We start from the raw sequence: 14,988 nt of genomic DNA on the forward strand, positions 1-14,988 counted from the left end.
ATATCTATGGTCAATTGGTTTGTACAAGGTCCCAAGATCATTCAATGGGGAAAGAACAGTCTTCGTTCTTCTTTTCAGAACGAAGTTGGAGCCCGACCACATAGCATTTACAAAAATAACTGAAAATGGATCAAAGGCCTAAATGTAAAAGCTAAAACTGTAAAACCCTTAGAATAAAACATAGAGTAAGTCTTCATGGAATTGGCAGTGATTCCTTACCTTGGATTTGGCAGTGATTTCTTAGACATTACACCAAAAGCACAAGAAACAAAAGGAAAATATAAGTAAATTATATCTTAATAAAGCCTTTTAAAAAAGAATCTACTTCGATGACACTTGAAAGTGTCATGCAGGCAGCCTGGGGGTGATTGCCAGGCATCAAAATATTACTCTTGACTGAAGACTTTATTATTATTATTTTATTTTTGGAGGCAGAGTCTCACTCTGTCACCCAGGCTGGAGCACAGTGGCACCATCCTGGCTCACTGTAACCTCCGCCTCAGCCTCCTGAGTAGCTGGGATTACAGGCGTGCACCACCATGACTGGCTAATTTTTGTATTTTTAATAGAGATGGGGTTTCACCCTGTTGCCCAGGCTGGTCTCAAACTCCCGAGCTCAGGCAACCCCCAACCTTGGCCTCCCAGAGTGCTAGGATTACAGGTGTGAGCCACTGTGCCTGGCCTTATTTGTAAATACACACATAAACTCTCAGAGTCACTGATAAATCATTCTACTTAAGAAGAGAGAGAAGTCTGGGCACGGTGGCTCACACCTGTAATCCCAGCACTTTGGGAGGCAGAGGCGGGATCCTGAGGTCAGGAGTTTGGAAGCAGCCTGACCAACATGGAGAAACCCTGTCTCTACTAAAAATACAAAATTAGCTGGGAGTGGGGGCGCATGCCTGTAATCCCAGCTACTCAGGAGGCTGAGGCAAGAGAATCGCATGAACCCAGGAAGCGGAGGTTGCGGTGAGCCAAATCGTGCCATTGCACTTCAGCCTGGACACCAAGAGCAAAACTCAGTCTCAAAAAAAAAAAAGACGAGAGAGATCAGGCGGGAATCTAAGGAGGAAGGAAGGAAATGAGGAGGGCAGACAGGATACGGCCAAAGAATGGGCTTAGACTCGTGCTCCAGCAGAAGCTGCCAGAAAGGCAGGAGTTCTCCAGGTGGCTTTGAACCCTACAATGGCCAAAGGGAAGCCTGGAATGATCCCTAGGGGTGATACCCTAACACAGCCACAACTGCAAATCTCAACAGGCTGTACCCCCAGCCCTAGATGTTTTAAGGAAAGGAGCTACTTAACTCTCATAACTAATCTGTGATTATAAACTGACTCTTTCAAATCACAGATTATAAACTGTGTTCTTTCAAATATCTCTTCCAAACCTCCTCATGATAGAGAAAATCAACATCCAGTCCCAAGATCTTGAGGTGTAATTGAAGCAGCCATGTTTGGGCATGAAACGTAGTTGAAATATCCTGCTTTGCCTTTAAATTCATGCACTCTTGCTAATGTTCTATTCTTGATGTAGTAGCAAGGGCACGTTCACTTTGTAAAAGTTCATCCATAACAGGCATTTGTACACCAATGTTCACAGCAGCTTTATTCCCAGTCACCAAGAGGTGGAAACAACCCACATGTCCACCAGTGGAGGAGGAGGTAAACAAATGTGGTCTATCCACACAGTGGGATATTATTCAGGCTCAACAAGGAAGGAAATTCTGACACAGGTTACAACATGAAAAAACCTGGAAGCCATGCTAAGTAAAACGAGCCAGACACGAAAAGACAAATATAATATATTCCACTTATATGAAGTACCTAGTTCAGTCATACTCACAGAGACAGAAAGTAGAATGGGGGCTGCCAGGGATTGGTCGGAGGGGGAGAGGGGAGTTAGTGTTCAATGGGTACAGAGTTTCTGTTTTGGAAGATGCAAAAGTACCAGAGATGGCTGATGGTGATGGTAGCACAGCAGTGTCAACATACTTAACGCCACTGCACTGTACACTTGAAAATAGTTAAGATGGTGAGTTTTAGGTTATGTATATTTTACCACATTTAATAAACACAAAAGCAACCCAAAAAGCCTATATGGGTATATACTTAGTTAGGATCATGTGATTTTACCTAGATATGCTATTCTTGGGGTGGGTGAAAGCATCTTTAGAAATATGCTTTTCCGGCCAAGCATGGTGGCTCACGTCTGTAATCCCAGCACTTTGGGAGGCCAAGGCGGGCGGATCACGAGGTCAGGAGATCGAGACCATCCTGGCTAACATGATGAAACCCTGTCTCTATTAAAAATACAAAAAATTAGCCGGGTATGGTGGCGGGTGCCTGTGGTCCCAGCTACTTGGGAGGCCGAGGCAGGAGAATGGCGTGAACCCGGGAGGCAGAGCTTGCAGTGAGCCGAGATTGCGCCATAGCACTCCAGCCCGGGCGACAGAGCAAGACTTCATCTCAAAAAAAAAAAAAAGGAAAAGAAAAAGAAATATGCTTTTCCCTGGGCATAGTGGTGCATGCCTGTAATCCCAGCTACTCGGGAGGCTGAGGCAGGAGAATCTCTTGAACCCAGAAGGTGGAGGTTGCAGTGAGCCGAGATTGCACCACTACACTCCAGCCTGGGTGACAGAGTGAGCCTCTGTCTCAAAAAAAAAAACCAAAAAAAAAAAAAAAAAGAAATGTGCTTTACTCAATTTTATATTTGTAATTGTTTTAGAAAGATATTTAGAAAAGTATCTTTCTCACTACATCTTTGAGTCATGCAGGCACTCTGATGAGCTATAATGTGTTTACCTTGGTACCCCAGTGGTATATCAGGACAAGGCTGGGGGCACAAGAAGTCCATGGATCCAAGTTCCAGAAAGATATTTATAAAGAAACTGCAAATTAAGTTGTTCACAAGTCATCACCATAAGTTATCTTGTCATAAGTCTAAGTTTTGTAGGCAAGCGGCATCATTTTTGCAGAAGATACCCTCGGCACTTTGTTGGCAACACATCAAGGAGGATATGTCTGTTGCCACAGGACATCCAGAGGGCCAGCTGTGTCTGCTTGTCTGACATGGATTGTAGGAATGAAAAAACTAAGAAGAAAACATCGCTCTTTGCTTGGAAGACTATAATTAAATATAATACTTAAGGTATCCCAAGTGAAGGGATCAAAAGCCCTGGACAAGAAGAACCTACTAACTGTGTTCCTAACCACAACCTCAGCATCTGCTGAGTTAGTTCTTGTTCTCATCTGCCACACACACTACTTGCCTGGTAATATTGTTTCTGCCACAGAAAGTGCAAAAAATTTGTTAAAACTCTGGACAGAAGTCTGAACTAAACAGTCCCCATCATCCTTTATCATCATCAAGCAAGTGGCTATTCTTTCTTAGTTTGTTTTTGAGACAGGGTCTCACTCTGTTGCCCAGGCTGGAATGCACTACAGCCTTGACCTCCTGGGCTCAAGCAATCTTCCTGCCTCAGCCTCCTGAGTAGCTGGGACTATACCATGCCTGGCTAATTTTTTTTCTTTTTTTGTAGAGACGGGGTCTCCCTATGTTGACAGCTATTCTGAAAAGGTGCCTAGAGATGTCCCTGACGCTGGTCACGGAAGAAGGGCTGCCAACACGCTTGGCCAAGAGGTGTTCCCTGCTGAGCAAGCGCTGTGTTGGACAGCAGTGGGTGCATGTGTGGAATTACTCAGGTGAGAGATCTCTGATGTCTTGCTTCAACTTAGGACTGAAGGACTTAAGAGACTCATCTGTGTGTTGCTCTGGCTGCATCTCTGTGAATGTCTGGTTGGCCCTTCCTTTTCTAGCCTGCAACTGCTATTCCTGCCTTGTCTGTGGGCCTAGAGCAGAGTGGCCTCCGGCCACTTCATCTGAGGCCTCATGGACTACCCAGGGTGTGACTGCCATGCAGACCGACCACAAAAGCCTTTCTCCAGGGGGAAATGGACGATGACAGTAATAAGCTGCTCTTTTAAAGCCAGGCAGCCCCTGGGAATGGGAAATCATATCTCCTGCTGTGGTTTGAATATGTGTCCCTCCAAAAAATTCATGTTGAAATTTAATCCCCAATGTGGCAGTTTTGAGAGGTGGGGCCTTTAAGAGGTGGTTGAGTCAGGAGTGCTCTGCCGTCATAAACTGATGAATCCATTCATCAATTAATAGATGAATCAGTTATCACGGGAAGGGAATTGGTGGCTTTACAAGAGGAAAAAGAGACTTGAGCTAGTATGTTACCATGCTCAGCCCCCTCATGATGGTCCTGCGTCACCTTGGGATACTGCCAAGTCCCCACCAGCAAGAAGGCCCTCACCAGATACAGCTCCTGGACTTTGGACTTCTCAGCCTCCATAACTGTAAGAACTAAATTCTTTTTGTTTAATAAACTACCGAGTTTCAGGTATTCTGTTATAAGCAACAGAAAATGGACTAAAACACCTCCTGAGGCTCCCCAAACTTTAAAATGAAGGAAGCAGTCATGCTTGTGCAACTGCAGCTGCTGGTGTGGAATCACCTAGAAATTCTTCCTCCATGGAGACAGCCTATTAGCTAAGGAAAAAGAATCTATGGCCGTCAGAAGGCAGGGTGGTTTAAGGTTAATGTCTTGCCACTTCGGAGTTCCTCCTGTTGGATGGAATCAGGTTGACCAGTTTCTCTGCCTCTAACTGGCTATTTTATGGAAGGTCTGTTCATTCCGTTTCAAAGCAACAAGCATAACAGCAGAACATCTAGGAGTCCTGCGACAAGGAATTCCTTTTTCCCACATGATTTGCCAGGAAAGGAGAATTCCAACTTACAAGTCTCATTAACAAGGTGGAGAAATTTCTTCATCACTCCATTTCAAAAGCAAATACACTTAAGTAATGAAAATGCTAAAAGCAGAAGGCTCTGGTGTTGTATTAGTCTGTTCTCATGCTGCTAATAATAAACACATACCCGAGACTGGGTACTTTGTAAAGGAAGGAGGTTTGATGGACTCACAATGCCACATGGCTGGGGAGGCCTCACAATCATGGCAGAAGACAAAGGAAGAGCAAAAGCACATCTTACATGGTGGCAGGCAAGACAGCATGTACAGGGGGACTCCCATTTATAAAACCATCATATCTCACGAGATTTACTTCTCAGGGGAAAGATCTACCCCCATGATTCAATTACCTTTCATCAGGTCTTTCCTACAACACATGGGAATTATGACAGCTACAATTCACAATGAGATTTGGGTGGGGACACAGCCAAGCCATACCAGGTGTTACATATCTTCATTGGTCAAATGCAGAATAAAGTCATGCATAAACTAAGGACTTCAATGGGAAGCCTATATATCCCTACTTCTCTGTCATAGGATTTGAGGGCTTCAGCATGAAGGTACCAGCTGTCAGAGTACTCAGGTGATGCTCAAAGAGGGGAGATTGTCCTCTACTAGATTTCTTTCTGGGGCCTTTGTTTCTTCCAGGAATCCCAGCAACAGCCATTTCACTCATCCTATTTTTATACCTTGGAGTCAAATAATGAGGAAGTATACTGCTCTCTAGTTCAGAGAGGGCAGCTCTGAGCCCTTACAGTTTTGCAATGAGCTAGGAAACAAACCCTGGCTTCCTGATTTTGCAGTTCATTTATCTCAAGCACCAAATGTCCAATTACTAATATTTACACAGGGATTTCTGACAGCAAGTGTATAGGAAGTGATAAGCCCAGGATGAAGCCTGAGCCAAGAAGAACTCTTCAGAGAGCAGCTGAGAGTCCATGAGTAACATGGAGAACCAGAACCACCAAAGCCCAGCCATGAGGAGGCTGGGTTAGACCCTGGCTCCCTGGGTCACCAGCTGTGCCCTCTGGACAGCTTATCTGTTTATCCATTTCCTCAGCTGAGAAATGAATTTGAAAATACTCGCCTAACTCTTTAGTGGGACCTTGTAAGAATCAAATGACATAGTGGACAGAAAAGTAGTTTGAAAGGAAGAACATACAATAGGAATGTAACAAGTTACACAAATCAACAGAACTCAGATCAACTATAAAAAAAGACATTTTGAGGAAAATTGGAAGTGCTTAAATATAGACTGCTATTTGGCATTAGATGATATCAAATATATATTTTTTTAGTTTTCTTAGGTCTAAATGTGGCATCATAGTTATTTAAAATCTTTAGAAATCGCACTGAAATATGTAGCAGTGAAATGACATGATGTATAGGATTTGCTTTAAACTACTTCAATGACAGAAAGAGAAAGGGACAGATGACGTACATGTGGCAAAATAACTTGAAATTCAGTGAGAAGCTTATGAGGCATCATTATACCCTTCTCTCTACTTTTTTGCATACTTGAAATTTTTTGAGAATAAAAAACAATGTAGTGTTTTCTGGGACTCAACACCTTCGCTGATGGTCATGTCTAGAGCACAGAATATCTGTTTCCTTCACAAAGCCCTTCCACACTGGCCATCTAGAGGTCAAAGGACAAGGACTTGGGAAGAGGCCAGGAGAGGCCAGGCAAGGAGCCCAGCTGGAAAGAAAATAAAAGGAAGCATCTTTGCAGAATCTCCTATCTGTGATACTTAAAATGTCAGCCAATGTGTGATGTTAAGTATGTTTTGTTTTCAGACCTGAGTTTCATACTCAACTTTGCCACTCAATGCCTAAGTGACCTTAGACTAAGTCACTTTCTAACACAAAGTTACAGGGAAGCAAATGCACATGCATGCACACACACATACATACACACACACATACATACACACGTGCACACATATGCACACACATACACACAAGTGCACAAACGCACATACACATGCAAACATGCACACAAACACAAATACACATATACACACATACAGGTGTGCACACATGCACACAGGAATACATACGCACACACACGTACACACACGCACATACTGCGTGCACACACACACCTGTGTGCGCATATAAACACACACCGGTGCACACACATGCACACACTAGTGTGGACACACACGCATGCACACATACATGTGCACACACATACACATGCACACATGCATACACAAACGTGCGCGCGCGCGCACAGATTAGTGAGAATCAATTTCCTTGGGGAGAGCCTTAGTAGCCACCGGGGCCCATGGGGAGCACGCATTTTGTCATGGGTCTGGTGGCCATTCCAGGGCAGATACTAGGGACCAGGAAGAGGAACGGGAGAAAGGTGAGGAGAAAGATTAAAAATTTAGTCAAGTTAGGATCCAGTGAGTCAGTCACTTATCTGGGAACTGACCAGGGAAATGAACTCTTCCTCTTCCACCCTAAACCTCGCCCCTGACCATTAAGTACATGATACACCATCAATAACTAATTCATTCCACCAAAGATGACAAATGTTGTTTTGGGGTTCCAGGACGGACAGGCTAGCAGTGGTGTAGGGGAGGGACCTGGAGTAAGAGGTACGGGTTTCAGTCCCCACAGTGACTAACCCAGTGACTGTGAGCCTCAGCGTTTTTCTTCCTCTGGGAGAAAAAAAAAATATTGTTTTTGAGATCTCTGCAGTTTCAAGATCTTAGGGACGAAACTAATTTGGAGCATGTTTCTGTCATGCACATCTCTCCCCTCATCAGGACTTGGGGTTTCCTAACCATATTGAGTAGTTCAGCCCCCTCCCTCGCCATGTTCTGCGGTGTTCTCTTCCTCACACCCTCGCCCCGCCCCGCCCCGCACTCTGGCTGTTTTTTGATGGTCTTAGCTCGGGCACGGAGAGGAGGGAACCTCGCTTGTTCTCCCAATCATCTCTATTCCAGCGCTGATTCCTGGGACACCTCGAGCAGGCAGCCACACCCAGAGGGCTTCCAGATTTGGGCTGGTGAGAAGGGGCGCGGTGGGCAAAGCGCCTGCGTAAAAGTTGTAGGCACTTCAGACCGCGGGACCAACGGCTCAAGATTGGGATCAGCTGTAGCCGTGGGTTCGCTCGTGCCCGTTCTTTCCAACTCCAGGGCTTCTAGGTGATGACGGCGGGAGAGGGTCCCTGGTCCCCGGAGAGGCAGGGCGACTTGGGAGTGCATACCTGGCGTGCCGAGCGCGCCTCTGCTCCCGCAGGACTCACGGCGCTCCCGCGCTCCCAACAGCCTTTCGAGCAGGCTGGGCGTTGAACCGGGTTCAAGCAGTGGGCGCTACAGCTCCCGGGCGCAGCCCCCGGGGTCCCCGCCCCCACTCCGTCCCAGCCCAGCACGCTCTACATCCCCAAAACCACAGCCCCGAGGGCACTCACTGTCTCCCGACCCGTCCCCCGCGTGCCTCACTCCTCAAAGCCAGGACTCCGGAGACGCTGTCCCTGGAGCCACGCTGCACTCTCCAAGACGCCCAGCGCGCACAGAGACTCGACGGGCTCTGTCCCGCCTGATTACGGGCGCTCGGGACGATCAAGGGACACAGCGCCTCGCTCCCCGGGCGCGCCAGCAGCCGCGCCGCGCCCGGCCCCTACGAGATGGGGTTGGGCGGGGCCGCCCGGGGCGGCAGGAGGACCCGTTAGCCTGCACGTCCTCGCATCGCTCCCCGCAAGAAGTCTTTGGGCACCCCCAGGCACTGTCGAGAGGCAGCCCCGCGCAGGACGAAGCCTGGAGACCCCACAGGGACGCTCCCGCTTTTTCGCGAACCGCTTCGGGGAGGGGGTGGCGCGGGAAGCGCTCTTACTTGGTTTCAGGGATCCGCAGTGGCCGGGCTGGGACCGCGCTCTCCACGGTGGTCTCCCTCCGCTTCCGCCGCCGCTGAGCCCCTTTCTCGAGCAGAGGGGGCGGCTGTGGTCTCCGATGGCTGGAGAAAGCAAGCACCAAGTGTAGGTAGTCGCGCGCTGGAGTTGCGCGTTTACTCTTTTCCCCCTTACTTTTAACCACAGGAGGATGGCAAACCCCTCCCCGGACCCACCCCCTTCTCCGAAGGCGGCCGCCGCGGCAGGCCGGGCCTCCGGCCTCTTTTGTTGTAATTCGAGAGCGGCCACTCCCAGGGCCAGAGGGAGCTCCGCGGGGGAGGCCAAGGCCTGCGGGGCAGCCCTTCCCAGGCTCCTCGCGCCCGGGTTTCCGGAGCCTGAGATGCCGGGAAGGGGGCCTTTCCTCGGGAGATTCCTCTATCCCTTCCTCCCCGCAGCGGTCCCAGAATTTAACCCTTCGATGTCCTTATCCACCAGCCTTAGGGCCCGTGCCTTGTCCACCTCCTATCCCGAAAACCCTGATCCTCCCTGGCACATAGTACACGCTCAATTAAAGCTGCCGAATGAAAGTGTTCAGAAACTTGCACCCATCTCGCCTGGGTTTCACCTCCCTTTTCCTGTAGGGGGAAAACGGATCCTGAACCAGTAAACAAACAGCCCCCTTTCGGCCAGCAGATCACATCTATGGCCTTGGCCAAGCCTCTTCTCTGAGGACTAGTTTTCTTCTTTGTAAATTCAACGCTTTGGATTCCGTGACCTCTGGGGTCCTTCCTGGAATGGCAGGGCTGGGATTAACAAGCCCTGTGCTTGGGGATTGAACAGGACACAGCTAACGCGTGGCCATTGTGCAGAAGGACCTCCTGTGCCTGGCTCTGAGGCTCCGGATGGGGGATGGGCATGCTGGGAGAGCCCTCTGCACAGAGAGGGCTCCTTAAGCAAGAGCAGGGCTTTGCCAGTCCCAAGGAGGCAGCTAGCTGCAAAACAAGGGACCCCTGTGCAGAAGTAGACTGTCACCTGAAAGGCGGCTCCTTCCTCAGTCCTCTCTTACTCCACCCCCTGACGAGACAAACCCCTCCCAAATCTCACCTCCAGCCCAGGCTTCCCTCCTAAGCCATGGATATTTAAAGACTTTCACCGGACATTCCCATGGCCATAGCTAACCTGGCAAGCCCCAAACTTGGCACTGCAACTCACAGTCCACCTTGACCCCTGTGAGCTCTCCCAGGCAGATATGGGGTCTTCTCCGTTGCCTCCTCCTTACCCTCCCCACTGATCAGTCCCTGGCTCTGGTGGGCAGTAGAGGGAAAGGGTCAGAGGAAGGGGGTGTAGTTATCAAAGGTAGGGGGAGGGATCTTTGTGGTGGTGGAACTATTCAGTGTCTTGAGATACAGAAAACCACACAGGTGATAAAATTGTATAGAACTTAATACACCCAATAAAATTTCAATTAAAAATTTAAAAAAATCCTCCGTGGCTCCAGGGTCCTCAAAATGTAATCTGAATCCTGGCCGGGAGCGGTGGCTCACGCCTGTAATCCCAGAACTTTGGGAGGCCGAGGCGGGCAGATCACAAGGTCAGGAGATCGAGACCATCCTGGCTAACACGGTGAAACCCCGTCTCTACTAAAAATACAAAAAATTAACCGGGCGTGGTGGCAGGCACCTGTAGTCCCAGCTACTCGGAAGGCTGAGGCAGGAGAATGGGGTGAACCCAGGAGGCAGAGCTTGCAGTGAGCCGAGATTGCGCCACTGTACTCCAGCCCGGGGGACAGAGGGAGACTCCGTCTCAAAAAAAAAAATGTAATCTGAATCCCTTGATTAAGCTGACAGGGCCTCTGGGGCATTTCCAGTCTGCTCAACTCCCAACCACGTCTCACCTCTCCACCTGGGCCTTACTTTCTGTGCTCCTATAAGCCTTCTATTTCACACCCCAGGACCTTTGAACGTGACATTCCCTTGCCTTCTGTGCACAGTAATGCCTGGTTATTGAGCTTTCACTCAGCTATCACATCCTACACAGTGCCTGGACGTACCAGATGCTCAATAAATGCTGGTGAAACTGAGCTCTCCCCTTTCCCCATCTCCCATCCTTCCACTTCTAGTCCTACTCCCTCCTGCTAAAGCATTCACCAATAAGGTAGAAAATGAAAGGAGACCAACTTTGTAAATAATCTTTCGTCTGTTATAAAGAAAAGCAAACTTCTTGTGAAATATTCAGAAGATATGTAAAAATATAAGGAAGAAATTGTCACTCTGGTGTCTTATCACCCATAAACACCTACTGTTTGGAGTCTTTCCTTCAGAATATTTGTTCAACCAAATTGTAGTTACGGCTTTTGTATCCTGATTTTTTTTTTTTTTTTTTTTTTTTTTTTGAGACAGACTGTAGCTCTGACTCCCAAGCTGGAGTTCAGTGGTGCAATCTTGGCTCACTGCAACCTCCCCCTCCCAGGTTCAGCTTCCCGAGTCTGTCTCAGCCTCCCGAGTAGCTGGGATTACAGGCATGTGCCACCACGTGTGGCTAGTTTTTGTATTTTTGGTAGAGACAGGGTTTCACCATGCTGGCCGGGCTGGCCTCGAACTCCTGGTTTCAAGTGATCCACCCACCTCTGCCTCCCAAAGTGCTGGGATTACAGACGTGAGCCACTTCACCCGGCCTCTGATTTTTTTTTACTATATCATTGTGTTAATTTTTCAATGTAATTTTTAACGGTTTTAGACAGTTCTGGTCTGAAATTACTGTGCAATGGAGTCATTTCTCCATTATTGGATATTCAGTTGTTCACAGCTTTTTGCTAGTGTAAATTACGCCATGACAATTACCCCTGTGAAAGTAATATTTATTGATTGGGTACAGTGTGGTTCCTGCTAATTGTTACAGATGAAAAAGCCCTGGCTCAGAGAAGTGATTTTTCCCAGCGTCACAGAGGCAGTGAATGGCCGAGCTGGGAGAACCAAAAGGAGCTTGGCTCGTCCAGCAAGTATTAGTGGCCCACACTGGAGGCCTCAGTAAGTCCATCTCTGCCTTACCATGTCCTCACTTCCAAGAGAAAATGAGTAGAGTATTTGAAGTTTGCACTGACTGTTTTATTGATGCCCTTTTGTTGAACTGAAATCAAGACCTAGGAGACTACTTCAGGACAGCAGTAGACCCTTGTCCCAGATGAAACAAAATGATGGCGGGATGCCTTATGTCTGTAAGTCTGGATACATCTCCCATCCTGCCACCCCCACCACTCAGGTCCTGCACTGCTGCAGAGGCAGAGTCGCACAGTAGGTTCGGGGCATGCTTGTGCAGTCAGGGGGCCTGGGTTCAAATCTTGGCTCCACCATTAACTGATGTGAACTCCCTTTTCCTTCACATGCTTCATCTGTAAGAAGCGCCTCACTCAAAATGCTCCTAAGAGGTTGGGTGGAGTGGCTTATGCTTGTAATCTCAGCACTGTGGGAGGCCAAGGCGGGTGGGTTGCTTGAGTCCAGGACTTTGAGACCAGCCTGGGCAACATGGCAAAACCCTGTCTCTACAAAAAATATAAAAATTAGCCAGGCGTGGTGGTATGGGCTTGTAGTCCTAGCTACTTCGGGGGGCTGAGGCAGGAGGATCACTTGAGCCCAGGAAGTCAAGGCTGCATTTGAACTGACAAAGCGATATCTGTTAAAATAAAAAAAGCTCCAAAGGAGTAAAAGGACTGAATGGGCTCAGACTCAGAACAGTCCCTCGTATGGTGCTTGTACAATAAATGTTGCGTTGTGAGGAGGGCATCTTTGAGGAGGGCACAGTGACTCCTTGTCCCTCAGGGCTTCAGACCCCACACAGGGAGAGGGAAGGCAACACCTCCTGTCCACGCCATCCCCAGGGGTCATGTGAATTACTGCATTAGGATCCATTCCCAGAATGTGATTACTGAGTCAAAGGCTAGAGGCGATTCTTTCTTTTTTTTCCCCTTGGCTTTTGCACTCTCTTGCCAAATCACTCTCCTACCAGTCTGGACTGACTTAGATTGAAAGAAGCATAACATGTCCCAGTAGGCATAGCCTGAGGCTCCAGGGAGGCCCAGCGAATGCTGTAGCCGGTCTGTGCCTTCATGGTGCTTATATGCCAGAGTAGGAGACTGACAAGACACAATGACACAGAAATGAGGAAATGTGGGAGTCGGGTGGTGACAGAGTGCTACAGAGAAAACTAAAGCTGGTGAGGACAGAAGGTGAAGGAGGCTCAGGTGCTAGTCCAGTAGGGGTGGCCAGGGAAGGCCCGTCTGATGAAGTGGGAAAGTAGGAATAATTTTAGTAGGTATTAGTAATGATTACTTAGATGAATAAAAATGCAGAAACGAGTAGTTAAATTTATAGAACTGCAGAAGAGGTTCCATATGGTCTATTTGTTAAATTAAATGGGGAACCAATCAACCAACCAACCAACCAAACAAACATTGATCCAGCCATCTGGGAAAGTGATTTGCAAATATAGTCATGTGCCGCATAATGACATTTCAGTCAATGACGGTCCAGGTATATGTTGGCGGTCTCGTATCACTTGGTGGTCTCATAATGTTATAATAGAGCTGAAAAATTTCTCTCTCCTATTGACGCCATAGCTGTTGTGACATTGTCATGCAATAAATTATTCATGTGTTTGTAGTGATATTGGTGTAAACAACCTACAAGCTGCCAGTCATGACAGTCTAGCACATGTCACTATGTATAGTACATAATAATTGATAATGATAATAAATCACTATGGTACTGGCTTATGTATTTACTATACTATACTTTTAATTGTTATTTTAGGGTGTACTTTACTTATTAAAAAAAAAGCTGTCCGGGTGCAGTGGCTCATGCCTGTTATCCCATCACTTTGGGAGGCCAAGGCGGGCAGATGACCTGTGGTCAGGAGTTCGAGACCAGCCTGGCCAACATGGTGAAACCCTGTCTCTACTAAAAAATATAAAAATTAGCCCAGGCATGGTGGCGGGTGCCTGTAATCCCAGTTACTCGAGAGGCTGAGGTAGGAGAATCACTTGAACCCGGGAGGTGGAGGTTGTAGTGAGACGAGATTGTGCCACTGCACTCCAGCCTCGGTGACAGAGTGAGACTCCATCTCAAAAAAAAAAAAAAAAAAAAAAAGCCTAACTGTAAAACATCCTCAGTCGGGTCCTTTAGGAAGTATCCAGAAGAAGGCATTGTTGTCCTAGGAGATGACAGCTCCATGTCTGTTAACGACCCTGAAGACCTTCCAGTGGACCAAGATGTGGAGGTGGAGGACTGACACTGACGATCCTGACCCTGTGTGGGCCTAGGCTAATGTGTGTGTTTGTGTCTTAGTTTTTAACAGAAAAGTTTACAACACAGACAAAAATAAATAATTTTTAAAATAGAAAAAAAGCTTACAGAATACTAAAGAAATTTAAAAATTTGGTACAGCTGTACAAAGTGTTTGTGTTTTAAGCTGTGTTATTACAAGAGTCAAAAAATGTTTTAAAAACTAAAAAGTTTATAAAGTAAAAGAGTTACAGTAAGCTCAGGCTAATTGATTATTGAAAAAAGAAATATTATGTATAAATTGAGTGTAGCCTAAGTGTGCCGTGTTTATAAAGCCCACAGCAGTGTACAGTGTACATTCACTCACCACGCGCTCCCTGACTCAGCCAAAGCAACTTCCAGTCCTGCAAGCTCCCTTCGTCGCAAATGCCTTCCCTAAACTGGTCTGTCTTTTTTGTTTGTTTGTTTTCTGTTTTTTGTTTTTGAGACGGAGTCTGGCTCTGTTGCCCAGGCTGCAGTGACGCGATCTTGGCTCACTGCAAGCTCTGCCTCCCGGGTTCACCCCATTCTCCTGTCTCAGCCCCTGGAGTAGCTGGGACTACGGGCGCCCGCCATCACGTCCGGCTAATTTTTAGTATTTTTAGTAGAGACGAGGTTTCACCATGTTAGCCAGGATGGTCTCGATCTCCTGACTTCGTGATCCGCCCGCCTCGGCCTCCCAAAATGCTGGGATTACAGGCGTGAGCCACCGTGCCTGGCCTTATCATTTTTTTTAATTGTATCTTTTCTATGTTTAGATATGTTTAGATACCCAAATACTTACCACTGTATTACAAATGCCTGCAGTATTCAGAACACTCATATGCTATACAAATCTGTAGTGTAGGAGCAACAGGCTATCCCATATACCCTAGGAGTGTAGTAAGCTATAACACCTAGGGTTGCATAAGTACACTCTGTGATGTTTGCACAATGACAAAATCGCCTAATGACGAATTTTTCAGAATGTATTTCCTCATGTCATTAAGCAATTAACGTTGGTGTATGTCAAGGGGTGG

At 47.3% G+C, this 14,988-nt stretch overlaps 1 protein-coding gene across 2 annotated transcripts in view; it reads right to left on the reverse strand.

The window, feature by feature from the left end:
• The window catches only part of LOXL2 (lysyl oxidase like 2), a 103,132-nt gene extending 94,081 nt beyond the window's left edge, over positions 1–9,051 (reverse strand). Inside the window, exon 1 of one of the 2 annotated variants that reach the window (XM_054497368.2) lies at positions 8,660–9,051. The gene's annotated coding sequence lies outside the window, so the exon portion shown is untranslated. Of the gene's footprint in view, positions 1–8,237 lie in introns of both variants that reach the window. The other variant, XM_063669354.1, reaches the window with a different exon arrangement.
• Between the last annotated feature and the right edge of the window lie 5,937 nt (positions 9,052–14,988).

This window comes from Pongo pygmaeus, chromosome 7, assembly GCF_028885625.2.
Source record: "Pongo pygmaeus isolate AG05252 chromosome 7, NHGRI_mPonPyg2-v2.0_pri, whole genome shotgun sequence".
NCBI lineage: Eukaryota > Metazoa > Chordata > Mammalia > Primates > Hominidae > Pongo > Pongo pygmaeus.